This window comes from Hibiscus syriacus, unplaced genomic scaffold (assembly GCF_006381635.1).
Source record: "Hibiscus syriacus cultivar Baekdansim isolate YM2019G1 unplaced genomic scaffold, ASM638163v2 tig00112349_pilon, whole genome shotgun sequence".
Taxonomy (NCBI): Eukaryota; Viridiplantae; Streptophyta; class Magnoliopsida; order Malvales; family Malvaceae; genus Hibiscus; species Hibiscus syriacus.
In genome coordinates, this window is record NW_024063310.1 from 1,070,820 (window position 1) to 1,087,736 (window position 16,917).

General features: G+C 34.5%; 1 long non-coding RNA gene across 1 annotated transcript; it reads right to left on the minus strand.

The window, feature by feature from the left end:
* Window positions 1-259: 259 nt before the first annotated feature.
* LOC120178405 lies at window positions 260-16,344 on the minus strand. The gene is made up of 3 exons (XR_005521512.1): window positions 16,160-16,344; window positions 12,426-12,560; window positions 260-688 (listed from the first exon to the last, which is right to left on the minus strand). It is a non-coding gene; the product is annotated as an uncharacterized LOC120178405 (long non-coding RNA).
* Between the last annotated feature and the right edge of the window lie 573 nt (window positions 16,345-16,917).

Here is a 16,917-nt window from a genome sequence, read left to right on the forward strand (position 1 = left end):
AACATACATATTCGATATGTTTTTATTTTTTACCTTTTAGTTTTATTAAAATTTCACACATTGAGAGTAAGAATCAAATTATTTTATCATGTTTATTTGATCATGTTCTGAGATGTGCTATGATTCCTACTGCACATTTTTCAGTGACAAAGCATTTCATGGATTTGGAGTTCATTAGTCCTAATGCTCATCCTGGAGTATACTTCTTTTATGACTTTTCTCCAATCAAGGTAGGTTATTTTTATTAACAATCAGTTCTAAAATCTTGACAGATATGTCTGAAGTACAATAATCATTTTTCACATAGTGTATTACCTGGTACTTATTTAACTACTTGGAGGTTATGTTGTCACAAAGTACATCACAATAATGCACCGTGATCGCAATATTCTATCACAATTTTCATGCTAAGTTTATGACATCTACCTTAGCCAGCAACTGTCATGCAGCTAACCACTTTCAGATAAGTTATTTCAAGTCAAGACATGTTAGCTCAACCCACATTTAACCTACAATTTAAGTCAAAGATTTGTTTGAACTTCTTTCTGCTAAATCAAGGACTATGTTCTCCAATAGCTTTAGAGATGCCAAATCCTTCTTTACTGCTTAACTTGTGATCTTAGTTCTACCTTAATCCCTCCTCATCTCTCCATGTATTTCATTACTCCAGCTAATGTGTATCCTCAGCCTGCATTCAATATTTTAAAACCATTCAAGTCATCCTTTAAATTTATGATGAATGGTTTTTTATTATTCTTTTCATGATAACCAATCAATTCTGGAATCGGTTATTTTTCTGCTTCACTAGGCTTAAAATTTAATGTATCAGTTCAAATATTAGAACAGGACATTTTTATATCAAACTAGCAATGCAACAGTAAAAGTGTTTGCTTTTCAAACAAGCCAAACCAAACAAGACTTTTCAGTCAACAACTATAGTAAAAAAAAACAGTATTTGCCATTTTATTATGTTATGGTTCATATTTTCACCTTATGAGTTGGGGTGATTCTGCTGTGCGGCGCCTAAAAACGGTTAAAAACGGTGTGATATGTTAAATAAGTGACCGGTTAAAATTTAGACTGGTTATGTTATATCATTTAACCGGAAATATTATCAAGTATAATAATATATTAGGTAGCGCTTATATAATGTAATAGGTAGTGCTTATATTGACATATTTTCTAACTAAACATGTATATTTAAATTGGTAACATTGCAAATTTACCTATTACATTATAATTATCGGTTTTGATGTTTTTGGGATTGATACAATTTTAAATGTATCGACACTTTATGCGTGCACCTCGTTGTGCTTTCATTTTGGGAAAAAAGTATCGACGCATATTTAAAGAGTGTCGATACATAATGTAAACCTATTTGCTAATTAACCAGTATATTTTTACCGGTCACATTGTAAATTTACCTGTTACATAATAATTATCGATTTCGATGTTTATGAATCGATACTTTTCATAAATGCATCGACACTTATGTGTGCACCAGTTTGAGTTCTTCAATCATAAGTTTATTCTTTAAGAAACTAAAACTGATCTAACTTTATCCTATGGAGATAATAAGAGTATATCATAAGTTTGCGTTGAGAGATGTTTGTTTCTGGGTTTTTGTTCTTTGAGAAACTGATAACATGGTGGGTTTCCCAATGTTATTCTTTTGTTACTGTAAAGTTTTTGTTATTTTCTTACTGGGTTTTGTTTAAAATATTCAACTTTTTTGTATTAAAAAATGAAAATTCTAAAATAAAAATGATCACACAAGCACACTTTTTTACTATCGGTTTTGTTATTTCGAGATCGATTTTGTCATATTTTTACATGTTATATTGTTATAGATCGATACATTTTTTATAAAGTATCGACACTTTATTGACGCTATAACTTCTTTTCTTTTAAATTCCAAAAGTGTCGATACTTATAATAAAGTATCGACACTATCAACATATTCGGTAGCTCTTTATTGGTTTTGTCATTTCGATACCGGTTTTGTCAAATTTTTACCTGTTATATTAGAGAAAATCGCCTCAGTGACCAAAAATGCCTTATAATATACGATTTTAACCAACTTTTTTTGGATTTGCCAAAATGACCAACAAAATCGCAACGCGAAATAAAAATCGCAACGCGATCCCCAGAATCGCAAATCAGTTTCCAAAATCGCAACGCGATTCTTGAAAATCGCAATGCGATAGTACAAATTCGCATTGCGATTTTCCAGAATCGCAACGCGAATATGAAAATCGCAACGCGAACACATAAATTGCAACGCGTATCCGTAAACCGCAACGTGTATCCGTAAATCGCAACGCGTATCCGTAAATCGCAATGCGTATCCGTATATCGCAACGCGTATCCGTAAATCGCAACGACAATACGTAAAATCGCAACGCGTATCCGTAAATCGCAACGCGATTTTTAAAGCGCCATTATAATCGCTACGCGTATTTTAATTTCAAATTACAAAAACGAATATTAAGACAAAATCTCGTAATCGCAACTCATAACCTAAAACCTAAAATCACAACTCAGTCCCATCTCCATCTCTCACTCTCTACGGCGAAATCCGTCCCCATCTCCGAAGATTTCCGTCCCCATCTCCGGCGAAATCCCTCACAACCATTCACGGTCAGAAATCCCTCACAATATTCAGAAATGGAAAATCAACCTCCGAGGGTTAGTTTTTTTAATTATTTTTATTTTGAAATTTTGCATTATTGTAGGTTTTTCATATTGAAACTGATGATAAGTTTACTGTCATTTCAATAATAGATTAACCATTTCACTTAGATTTCATTTTGCGTTACGATTCTCTCGTTGCGATTTTCATTTCGCGTTGCTATTCTCTCGTTGCGATTTTCAAGTTAGTATTTGTCTTTGTCTTTGTTCTGTCTTTTGGTTGAAGTAATGCAATCCATTCAAGTTTCAATTTGCAGAAGAGTCGCAACGAGAGAAATGAAAATCGCAACGTGAAAATGACTATCTGCAACGAGAAAAATGAAAATCGCAACGAGAGAATCGCAACGCGAAATGAAAATCGCAACGAGAGAAACGCAACGCGAAACCAAAATCGCATTGCGATTTTCATTTCGCGTTGCGATTCTCTCGTTGCGATTTTCATTTCGCGTTGCGATTCTCTCGTTGCGATTTTCATTTCTCTCGTTGCGACAGTCATTCTCTCGTTGCGATTTTCATTTCAACCAAAAGATAAAACAGTGTTGCAAATTTTAGTTTCAAGAATAAACTACTACTTTTTATGTTTATTGTTTTGGTATATCTTCACAGTGTAGTTTTTGGTATATCTAACTTGGTATGTTTATTGTTTTTGTAGAAATTTTTTTCGGCTTCATTGACATTAAGGAATAAAGTTAGCCTAGCCACTACAATTGCTTCGAAGCTTTCACCTGCACAAAGACAATTGTTTGAGGAAACCTGCTTCGGGCCATGGCTGAGAGTACAGCATCCGGGTGGAGATGCTAATTTGACCCATTTGTGGCTTCAGACCATGACATCAAATCTACCCGACAGTATACAACGTGGTGAGGAAGAGATATGGTTTCATTTTCCACCAGCGTATACTTGTTTTGGGCGGAAGGAGTTCTGCTTAATCACTGGTCTACGATTCGGACACGATGATGTAGGCCGGTACACTCGTCATATCGCCCGCCCATCATGGTTATCCCAGGTTTTTCCGGATGAGTCAATAGAGAAGCCGAACCTACACGTCGACGACCTGAAGAAATTGTTTAATAAGAAAGCTGGTTTCACTCGGATGGATGACGTCGATGTTGTCCGAGTATGCCTTCTACTACTTGTGTATGCCGGCTTTTTAGGCAGAGAGGCCAGACAACCTATTCCTCGGGAGCTAATAATATTGGTAGAGGACCTGAATGCATGGAATCTGTTTCCGTGGGGTTCGTATATATGGAAAGCTACCTGGACTAAGTTGTCTACTGCCTTTGATGACCGCAAAAGTTTGCGTGGCGATGGGTCGAAATACACTTTGTCAGGCTTTGTTTGGGCCTTTAAGGTAAGAATTTCTATATAATGTTTCTAAAATTATAATTAATTATTTAACAATTACTAATTTTGTTATTATATTGTTTGTAGATTTGGATATTCGAGGCTTTCCCCAGCATGCGTACATATGCAATAAAAACGTCAAATGATATTCCCAGGGCTATTTCCTGGAAGAGGAAAAATCTGTTGGATTGGGAAGACTTAATACCATATGCGACAATAAATAATGTAAGTTAACACAAATACTTTCATATAATATATAAACAAGTTATTAATAGTAGACGTTTAACTTTGTTTGAGTTTTTATATTGTTAGGAGGCCAACATATCATTACAAAGACTGACACCCACGGAGGAAGAGCTTGCCACTGATTGGTGGCAAGCTAGTCAGAGTTTTTTTGATGGCACGGATGATGAGCAGCATCCACTTCCTCCAATTCGAGAGCCATCACCTCACCCAGAGCCATCACCCGATCGACCCGACTATACACCTCTAGAACGAGAGCCATCACCTATCCCGTCACATCATCGAGCCTCTTCTCCACCATCACCTCATGATAAGCGACCGGTAAAGAGGCCACGACATTTATCTCCTTGTTCTCCACCTCCACGGGATGAGTTACGTGATGAGGTCAATGCCTTGCGTGAGGAGATCGGTACTCTACGCGATAACGATGGTGCATGGCGTGTGGAGGTGTCAACTTTACGTGGTGAGGTTGCCGCTCTACGTGAGATGATAGTATCGTTGCAGAATGAGGTTCATACTCTACGCAACGAGGTAAGTTTAAGATTTTCCATATTTAACTTAATGATAAATTTACTCGTAATTTCACTTAGATTAGCCATTTCACTTAGATTGCTTAGTAAATTTATTCGGTTGCTGCCAATTCTGCTAAACTGTGTATTCTTTAACACTGTGAAATAGTATTTGTCTTTGTTTTGTCTTTTGGTTGAAAGTAAATTTGTTCGTTGCTGCCAATTCTGCTAAACTGTGTATTCTTTAACACTGTGAAATAGTATTTGTCTTTGTTTTGTCTTTTGGTTGAAAGTAAATTTGTTCGGTTGCTGCCAATTCTGCTAAACTAATACCCTGAAGTCAGTATTTGTCTTTGTTTTGTCTATTGGTTGAAGTAATGCAATCCATTCAAGTTTCAATTTGCAGAAGAAGAAATAGTTTACTTTCGCAACACGAAACTTAAAATCGCAACGAGAGAATCGCAACGCGAAATGAAAATCGCAACGACAGAATCGCAACGCGAAACCAAAATCGCAACGACAAAATCGCAACGCGAAACCAAAATCGCATTGCGATTTTCATTTCGCGTTGCGATTCTCTCGTTGCGATTTTCATTTCGCATTGCGATTCTGTCGTTGCGATTTTCATTTCGCGTTGCGATTTTGGTTTCGCGTTGCGATTTTGGTTTCTCGTTGCGATTCTCATTTCGCGTTGCGATTTTAAGTTTCGTGTTGCGAAAGTAAACTATTTCTTCTTCTGCAAATTGAAACTTGAATGGATTGCATTACTTCAACCAATAGACAAAACAAAGACAAATACTAACTTCAGGGTATTAGTTTGAAACATATTTTTCTTTGTTATCTGATGCATTTTGTGAACTATGATAGAATAATGACTTGGGTGAATACAATGCAAGTTTGAAACATATTTGTCTTTGTTTTCACTGTTTAAATATCATGTCTGTTTATTTACTGATTTTTGTATTTAATTATTTAGCGGCCCGATAGAGTGGATGCTTTACGTCGGGTTATGCTTGCACGACGGAGTTCACGCATCAGACAGCGTGCACGTGCTATTAAGTCTCCGTACACCCCAATAGTGCGAAGACACCGTAAGAAGAAGCCCGACTCGCCTGTCATCCCTCAAGAGTCCACTCCTATCGTTGAAGAGGCCCCCCCTATCATTCCTCGAGAGTCCCCTCCCACCGTTCAAGAGGCCACTGTCATCATTGAAGAGGTCCCTCCCACCATTCAAGAGCCCGATTCACATGGCGTCATATGTAGGCTTCTTGAGAAACCCTCTGACGTGCCGGACATAATGGATGAGAGTTGGCTCTCGTATAAGTTACCGGCCAGTACCATTCCGGTATCGGAAGTGGAGAGGAGACAACTACCAGACACAATTCTGGATAACACCCTTTGGGCTAAGACCGCAGTTGATTTTTATCTACATGAGCGGAGCCAGGGGTGTTTCACTGACATATGCAAGCTCACCGATGATATCTATTTGTTGCTGATCGGTCTTGGTGGGGCGTATTATTAGGGGTCGAAGACAATGGCTATTTCGATGGGGGGTAAGTCTTATATTTTCTTATATTTCAATTTGATTAATTTTTTTTTTAAATTTATGTAAGTCACTAATATGTGTTTTTTTGTAAAACAGCATATCGATGCGTGGGTGACACGTCTTCTAATAATAAGAAAACTTAAGAAAAATAAAAATATACGATATACAATTATGCCGACGTCTTTTAACGCCGTTCACTTGAAGAATGCACGAGATGAATCATTTGATTTGGGCAATGGACAAGCTAAACTTTATCCTGCATGGTGGGAGGTCGATAAGGTTAGTATTTATTTTAGATTGAGTTTAAAGGTTTTATGAAATAAGTGCGCAGATGAATGAATTATTACTTATGATTGCAGGTGTTTATCCATGTTTTGGAACGTAAACATTGGATTCTCGTCGAGCTTCAGCTCCCATCCCTTAAGACAATAGTGTATGACAACATGATAAATTACATATCATTGGCTGATTTAAGAGATATTATTAAGGGATGGAGCTCTCATTTGGCTAAATTCTTGGATGCGATCAATTATTGGACTCGTTCTGGAAACAAGAAGCCAAAGAAGCTCAATATTACAGTTATTAGAGACGAGACCGCGCCACAACAAACGGAAGGAGCCAGAGCAGATTGTGGTCCTCTCGTATGCTTGGCGTTGGAGCGTTTGACGACGGGAAGCACCAAGTATCTACCTCCCACCGATAGAGATAGAGCTGCAGTAGGCTTGTGGTTTCGGCATTATATGGCTAAATCGATATATACGAGACGCTGCCTACCTGCATTCGCGTTATAAAAATGTCCATAAACAATTGGTAAGTTTATAGACTTTTGGTTTGAAAATGTTTGGTTAAGTACCTAGAATTCAATAATTTGTTGTTTGTAGGTTTTAGATGTGTAGAAAGTGTTGTTTGAGCAAATGTTTGGTTTCTGCAGGTTAATCTCAGAAGTGAACTGCGTGAAATGATGTATGGCTGCAAAAGTTGATTCAATAGTTTAATTGATTGTTTTTTGATTGTTTAATTGATTTGTAAAAGTTGATTCAATAGTAGATGATTGGAAATAAGAATTATTGCTTATTTTTTGATTGTTTAATTGATTTGTAAAAGATGATTTGTAAAAGTTGATTTGTGTAATTGATGCGAACATAATTCTTATTTGTGCTTGTTTAATTGATTGAAATGTAATGGTTGATTTGTTGATTTCAATCTGCATTATGTTGAAGGCAAAAATGACTATCGCAATGCGAAATGAAAATCGCAATGCGAAATGAAAATCGCAACGAGAGAATCACAATGCGAAATGAAAATCGCAATGCGGAAATGAAAATCGCAACGAGAGAATCGCAATGCGATTTTCATTTCGCATTGCGATTTTCATTTCCGCATTGCGATTCTCTCGCTGCGATTTTCATTTCGCATTGCGATTTTCATTTCCGCATTGCGATTCTCTCGTTGCGATTTTCATTTCGCATTGCGATTTTCATTTCCGCATTGCGATTCTCTCGTTGCGATTTTCATTTCGCATTGCAATTTTCATTTCGCATTGCGATTTTCATTTCCGCATTGCGATTTTCATGTTGGGATTTTCATTTCGCATTGCGATTGTAATTTCCGTGTTGCGATAGTCAAATGCATGCCTAATAAGTGATAACAACTGAATAACAAGAGTTGGTTAAGTCAAAATGGTTGGCCTGAGTCATTAATTCAACTGAAAATGTTAAAAGTTCACACATAAAATCCACATAATACAACGTTTGCATTTAAAAATCACCTAAGTTAACAGTCCCAAAAGGTGAAGCCAATTGTGATTGGGATTTTAAAGATGATTGCCTTTTGCTTGACACCATATGAGCTTTGGATTTTGATGAGGATCCATATTTTGGTAGAGGAAAAGATGATTTTGATGGCACTGGTGATCCACATGTCAACCTTGTATGACCACTTTCCTTGCACCGACTACATGTCGATCTCTTCTTCTCTTCACCCTTAGACGGTATACGATCGTGACTTTTTGGTCGGCCAGGTAGCCTTCTGTCCATGGCTGGTGGCAAAACTGTTTGTAAGTCATCTGGTATGTCCCACTCAGAAGGATGTGGAATAGGGTAGACAATCTCGGCATAAGTCTGTCGATAAACTTCTGTAGTGTAGAAATCCATAGCGTATGCGCTTGAATCATCTTGGTTTAAATGAAGAGCAACTTTTATAACATGGTCACACGGATAACCAGATGTTTGCCATTTCATACAATTACACGTCTTTGCATTTAGATCGACTAGCCCATTTAAGTTATTATCCAGTACTTGAAACAAAGTGTTTGAACATAGTTCAACTCTCCATGACGTTGACTTCACAACACGTTTCGTTATTTTTTTTCAGTCCATGGTGTAACACGATGTTCCAATGTTCCTGTAAATTTAAATAAACAATACTTAGTAAAATATATAAATATGATAAGTTACGAATTCAAAGAAATAATACCTGCATGGTTTCTTTTCTTGTAGTACCACTGTTGAATAGAGGCTCGAAAAAACTCCATTAACATAGTAATGGGTAATTTCCGGGAATGACGACTTAGAGCGTTGATTGATTCTGCACTATTAGACGTCATGAAACCATATCTTGCTCCAAGTTGATGTACTCTTGACCATCTTTCAAACCCGACATCTTCTAGTGTTTGAGCACACTGAGGCAAAACACGTCTTAAACAATTATATGCTTATTGAAATCCACTTCCCGATAAGCTTTTACAGCCTTCCAGTATGTCCATTTGTGCTTTTTTATACCAGCAGACCTTGATTTTAGATTTCTATACAAATGAACACCACAAAGTCCATGAAAAGCATCTGGGAAACACCTTCTAACAGCGTTGTCAATTGAGTTTGCCCTATCGGATATGATTGTCAGATTGCTAATAGGACCTATGCAATCCCTAAGATGCCCCATAAACCATGTCCATGAATCAGAGGTTTCAGATTTGCCAACCCCGTAAGCTATTGGCAATATCCCATTGTTAGCATCCATGGCTACTGCTAATAAGTTTACTCCAAGGTATCGACTTTTCAAATGTGCTCCGTCAACTATAATAACTGGGCGCATGCAAGTAATAAACGAACGAATCTACAAAATAATATACACAAGAAATATAATCATTTAAATGTGAAATGCATGTAACTAACAAAAATGAGTCAACAAAATTATATTGATTTACTAACCGTAGCACCAATGGCGATAAACAGCAACTCAAAGTGTCTATCTCTATCTGTTTTGATATGAGTTACCGACCCAGGATTTTTCAGCTTTAAATTGTGACAATAAGCCGACAGTTGGGCAAACGATGCTTCTGGCGACCCCCTCAACAATTCCAAGGCATAACATTTGGCTCTCCAAGCTTGAGAATATGATATACTAATCTTGAACCGAGCATTCATGTCAGTCATAATTTCATGTCCCCGATATACCCTGCCATTCAAAAACATTAACTCAGCCAGAAAACCACCCAACACCTTTTTGTTTGCCTGTCTATGGTGAGGAAAAACTTGGGTTCTTGAACATGTATGTTTATCAATAAAAGTCCTAACTTGAAACATTTCGCAATCTTTTATTCTCTTTGCAATCATACGCCACGTACAGTTTTTGTCAATCATACACCTTGTTTCAAAACGATCTTTGCTTGATTTGTTAACTTTTAGTTGATAGCCATCTTCCACACATTTCGTATACAAAGCTATCTTCAAGTCTTCATTTGTATCAAAACAATCATCTTTCTTGATACGAATAACTTTTGTGTAACAATCAACTGCTTTCTTTACCAACTCTTCTTCCGGTATCTGAAGTAATTCTGGCATATTCCAGTTATACGCCCGTGGCATTTTCTTTCTTCGGGGACTTTTTCTTCTTCTTTTTCTTCTTCAGGATTATATGAATTACAGAATGGATGTTCAACATGTTCATTCACAGTCGTAACTTCCTCCTCATTATCATCAACAATACATTCTTCGGCAACGGCTGTTTCATCATCAAAATTCGGGTATTGACCAATATCAAATCATTACACGCAGGGTCTGTTTCTTCTTCTGAACATCATCAAAATCCGTGTATTGACCAATATCAAAGTCCGGATATTGACCAAGACCAAATTTCGAATACTGACTAGTACTCACAATTTTTTCTGTGGCTCATCATCGTCTAACTGGTCAATACGAAAACCAGAATTTGGTGCTGAAAGTTGATTGGGATTTGGATTAGAGAAAGGTTGTGGGTTTTGAGAAAAACTTAGTTGATTACTACCCGCTACTGACCCAACAATACCACTTCTAGGTTCAACAACATACAATGTAACATCATCTTGTGAAACACTAATGTAAGCAATGAATCGTTCAACATCTTCATTGTCGGTTAACAAATAAACTTTACCATTTCTCTGATAAGATAGCCTAAATCCACTTAGGGGCTCTAAATTCAATTTATTTGAAACACGTAGCATTAGAGTTTCATAAGTTAACTTTTGTAAAGACAATTTTAGTTGAAGATTCATGGGTAAAGGCATATATTGTAAAACACCATTAACATTATCCCATGACCCTCCAAAACACAAATCTATCCAAACATGATCAACATTAGATGATTTCATGGTTGTAAATTAATTTACTAAACAGACGAGCTGCGAAACTAAAACCTGTTGCCGGATTGGGAAGGATGTCGTTGGATATAGGAACGGATGTCGCCGGAGAGAGTGATAGATGGAGATGGAATGAGTTGCGATTTAGGGATTTAGTTTATGATTTGCTGCTGTTGCGTAGTTATATACCCAAAATTTCAGTGTTGTGATTTATAGATTCTCGTTGCGATTTACGGATTATCGTTGCGATTTACAGATTCTCGTTGCGATTTACGGATTATCGTTGCGATTTACGGATACGCGTTGCGATATACGGATACGCATTGCGGTTTACGGATACGCGTTGCGATTTATGTGTTCGCGTTGCGATTTTCATATTCGCGTTGCGATTTATGTGTTCACGTTGCGATTTTCATATTCGCGTTGCGATTCTGGAAAATCGCAATGCGAATTTGTACTATCGCATTGCGATTTTCAAGAATCGCGTTGCGATTTTGGAAACTGATTTGCGATTCTGGGGATCGCGTTGCGCTTTTTATTTCGCGTTGCGATTTTGTTGGTCATTTTGGCAAATCCAAAAAAAGTTGGTTAAAATCGTATATTATAAGGCATTTTTGGTCACTGAGGCGATTTTCTCGTTATATTATTATGTATCGATACATTTTTATAAAGTATCGACACTTTATTAGCGCTATAACTTCTTCTCTTTTAAATTTCAAAAGTGTCGATACTTATAATAAAGTATCGACACTATCAACATATCCGGTAGCGCTTTACCTGTTTTGTCATTTATAGACCGGTTTTGTCATTTTTTACCTGTTTTATTGTTATGGATCGATACATTTTTATAAAGTATCGACACTTTCAATATATTCGGTAGCGCTTTACCTGTTTTGTCATTTATAGACCGGTTTTGTCATTTTTTTACATGTTATATTATTATGGGTCGATACATTTTTATAAAGTATCGACACTTTTAATATATCCGGTAGCGCTTTACCTGTTTTGTCATTTATAGACCGGTTTTGTCATTTTTTTACTTGTTATATTGTTATGGATAGATACATTTTTAAAGAGTATCGACACTTTCAATATATCTAGTAGCGCTTTACCTATTTTGTCATTTATAGACCGGTTTTGTCATTTTTTTACTTGTTATATTGTTATGGATCAATATATTTTTATAAAGTATTGACACAAACCGATAAGCTAAGTTTGCCGGTTGTCAAATTTTTTAATATTTCTTCATGATTTCCACTTATTACATTATTATTACTCGATATTTCCGATAAGACTAAACCAAATTTATCAAATATCTTTTAATATATCTGATAATACCGTATATTAATCGTATATTAATTCACCTTTCCGGAGACAATCCCTATTAGTTGTATTATCAACATATACCATCTCCGATTAGCTAAATTAAAATTCAAACTTAAAAAAAAAAAATCAAAGTTAAAGCAACAGTAAAAACCTGATCCAATGAGCTGAAATTGTCAGGTATAGATGGGGGCTTGCTGTCTGGGTTGATGGTTTTGATCTGCTGAAGGTTGATGCCAAAAGTCAGAGTGAGAAGTATCATCATATCCTGATTCGGTATTTCCCATACCTGCAGAATTAGTACCTTTATAAAATTAAAAACACACCTTTACATGAAATTGAGTTAATGAGAAACAAACAAATTTATGCATGCATTGAAAATTCAAATGGAGGGTGATTCTGGTGTGCGACGTCTAAAAAAAATTAAAAAATTATATGACCTGTTAAATAAGTAATCGGTTAAAATTTAGATTAGTTATGTTATATTATTTAACCGAAAATATTATCAAGTGCAATAATATATTAGGTAGCGCTTATATAATGTAATAGGTAGCGTTTATATTGACCTATTTTCTAACTAAACAAATATATTTAAACCGGTAACATTGTAAATTTACCTATTACATTATAATTATCGATTTTGATGTTTTTGGGATTGATACAATTTTAAATGTATCGACACTTTATGCGTGCACCTCATTGTGCTTTTATTTTGGAAAAAAAGTATCGACACATATTTAAAGAGTGTCGATACATAATGTAAACCTATTTGCTAATTAACCAGTATATTTTTACCGGTTACATTGTATTAAAATATCCAATATTATTCTTTTGTTACTGCAAAGTTTTTGTTCTTTTATTACTGAGTTTTGCTTAAAATATCCAACTTTTTGTATTAAAAAATGAAAATTTTGAAATAAAAATGACCACACAAGCACACTTTTTTACTACCGGTTTTGTTATTTCGAGATCGATTTTGTCATATTTTTACCTGTTATATTGTTATGGATCGATACATTTTTATAAAATATCGACACTTTATTGGCGCTATAACTTCTTTTCTTTTAAATTCCAAAAGTATCGATACTTATAATAAAGTATCGACACTATCAACATATCCGGTAGCTCTTTACCGGTTTTGTCATTTCGAGACCGGTTTTTATCATATTTTTACCTGTTATATTGTTATGGATCGATACACTTTTATAAAGTATCGACACTTTATTGACGCTATAACTTCTTTTCTTTTAAATTCCAAAAATGTTGATACTTATAATAAAGTATCGACACTATCAACATATCCGATAGCTCTTTACAGGTTTTGTCATTTTGGGACCGGTTTTATCATATTTTTACCTGTTATATTGTTATGGATCGATACATTTTTATAAAGTATCGACACTTTATTAGCGCTATAACTTCTTTTCTTTTAAATTCCAAAAGTGTCGATACTTATAATAAAGTATCGACACTATCAACATATCTGGTAGCTCTTTACCGGTTTTGTCATTTCGAGACCGGTTTTATAATATTTTTACCTGTTATATTGTTATGGATCGATACATTTTTATAAAATATCGACACTTTATTGGCACTATAACTTATTTTCTTTTAAATTCCAAAAGTGTCGATACTTATAATAAAGTATCGACACTATCAACATATCCGGTAGCTCTTTACCGGTTTTGTCATTTCGAGACCGATTTTATCATATTTTTACTTGTTATATTGTTATGGATTGATACATTTTTATAAAGTATCGACACTTTCAATATATCCGGTAGCGCTTTACCTGTTTTGTCATTTATAGACCGATTTTGTAATTTTTTTACCTGTTTTATTGTTATGGATCGATACAATTTTATAAAGTATCGACACTTTCAATATATCCGGTAGAGTTTTACCTGTTTTGTCATTTATAGACCGATTTTGTCATTTTTTTACCTGTTATATTGTTATGGATCGATACATTTTTATAAAGTATCGACACATTCAATATATCTGGTAGAACTTTACCTGTTTTGTCATTTATAGACCGGTTTTGTCATTTTTTACCTGTTATATTGTTATGGATAGATACATTTTTATAATGTATCGACATTTTCAATATATCCGGTAGCGCTTTACCTGTTTTGTCATTTATAGATCGGTTTTGTCATTTTTTTACTTGTTATATTGTTATGGATCAATATTTTTATAAAGTATCGACACAAACCGACAAGCTAAGTTTGTCGGTTGCCAAATTTTTTAATATTTCTTCATGATTTCCACCTATTACATTATTATTACTCGATATTTCCGGTAGCGCTAAACCGAATTTATCAAATATCTTTTAATATATCCGGTAACGCTGTATATTAGCCTGCCTTTCCGGAGACAATCCCTCAAATGCACAATGAAGAACCCTTGGGGGCCGTTTGGATGGGGGAATGTGAGATTACCTTGGGAATAGAATCTATATTCTCCCGTTTGGTTTGGCCGGGAATGTCATTCCCGTTAATGTTTTATTACCAATAGTGAATTTTTTGGGTATATTACCTGGAATGTCATTACCTCCATTCCCTTAGGTATTGTAACATTACCGACGTTTTGGACTAAAATGCCCTTAAATTTTTTTCTTTCAAAAAAATCATTCTTCTGTCATTGAATAATAAAAATTATACGAAGATTAAATTATAAATTTATCCTTAAACTATTTTAGATTTACAAAAAAAAATATAATTAAAATTTTATATGAAGTTAAAGGGTTAAAATAAAATTTTACCCTTTCATTAAACCTTTTTTATATTTTTAATTTTGTAAAAAAATTATATAAATTATATAAATTTAATTTTTTTAAAGAAAATATATAAATATTTTTCAACTTGGAATATTATACAAATATATAATAAGGATAATTTGGTCAAATATATATTCTAATAATCTTTTATTCTTTTAACCAAACACGGTAATCTTATATTCCTGCTAAACCAACCAAACACAAAATACAACATTCCCAGTAATCCTATTATCTGGTAATCTTTTATTCCTACTGATAATCTTACATTCCATGAACTAAACGCACCCTTATATTTTATGTGTCGAGCATTTTCTCTCTCATGAAACACAATTCTATTAGCATTTAATCAATGATTTTTCTTTTAACTAATCACTTTTACTTTATAGAAAACTCTCGTGGAAGTAAAAAGCCAATTCGATACCTGTGGGAGAAGCCTTTTCTCTTTTCTAGCACAAAACTAGACAATAGGTGAGCCTTTTCTTCTAGCACCATAGTAAGATAACTAACGTTTGACAAATTCCACCGAAAGCAAGTGTAACAAAGAAGAATTAGAAATAAAAATGTTAACTCAGAAAAGCAAATCTATCCCCCTAAAAAGTCCAAAGCAGTTCAACAGAGCCACATCCATTATGTATCTGAAGTGTGTTTATCTGTCATAAATCCTATAATTTCCATTTTAAACGCAATAGGAAGCCGAGAAACTATAGAAACTAAATTAAAAACTCAAATGTCAACAGCCATTCAAAGCTGAATTTTGAAAGCTGAATTTGTGATTCCCAAAATTCCCTTTTTTAACTTCTTCGATAATCATCTCCCATCAACCAGCTAGAAATTTATGGGAAAAAATAGATTTCTCTCTGAGATGAAAACTGCTTTATACTCAGTTTCTCGAATTTCCGTTTTCCTGTAACTTAGTTCACAGCAATGAAAATATATCTAAATCAGCTCAAATTCCATTCCTTCAATAAAAACAACAAAAATTATATCTACACCAAAGAAGAAACAGATCAAAGACGGCAAATGTAATCCCTCAAATGCAGAAAGTACAAAAAGATGAAAAAGGAAGTCATGCGCATGGGAAACAAAGGGAATTCTGGAGAGAAAGTTACCTTTCTGATGAAGAGATGGAAAAGAAAAACAAACAGTCCGCCTGAGTTAATAATCGCCGGTGAGAAGGAGGCCACTGGATAGCGAATAAATTTTCGGTGTGGATGAGATTTACGTTGACACTTAAAGTCTTTCTTCTTTCTTGTTGAAAGCTAAGTTGTTCTTGTCGATTTCTTTCTTCTTTCTCGCTAAGTTGTTCTTGTTGAATGAAACAATGTTTACTTTATTTTAGGTAGTGGGATGTGATAGATTAGAAATAATTGTTGAATGAAACAATGTTTGTCGGCTTTTATGTTAGGAAGTCGGATGTGATAGATCAGAAATAATTGTTGAATGAAAGTCACATGTTTTGGTGCAATAATTCGATTTAAATTATATTAAATTGAATAAATTCGACTATTTATAAATAATAATAAGATAAAATATAAATAAAATATAAATAATTTAATTAAAAATGAACTTAAATATTATTAAAAACATAAATTCGATTTAATAATTATTAGTTATAAAACATAAATTCAACTTCAATTCTAAGATTTAATAATTTAAGAACAAAAATTACATAAATTTCCTTGCAAAAATAGGTTCATTATTACAAAATCAAATATATAAATACATAGAAATGCATATATGATTACTAATGAGGCCTATATCTTGGTAAATTAAGACATTTGTTTTTTGAATGACCTTCACCCTTACATAATCCACATCTCTTTGGTTGACCTCTCTCTCTAGCATGGAAATCCATATTGGTATGAAT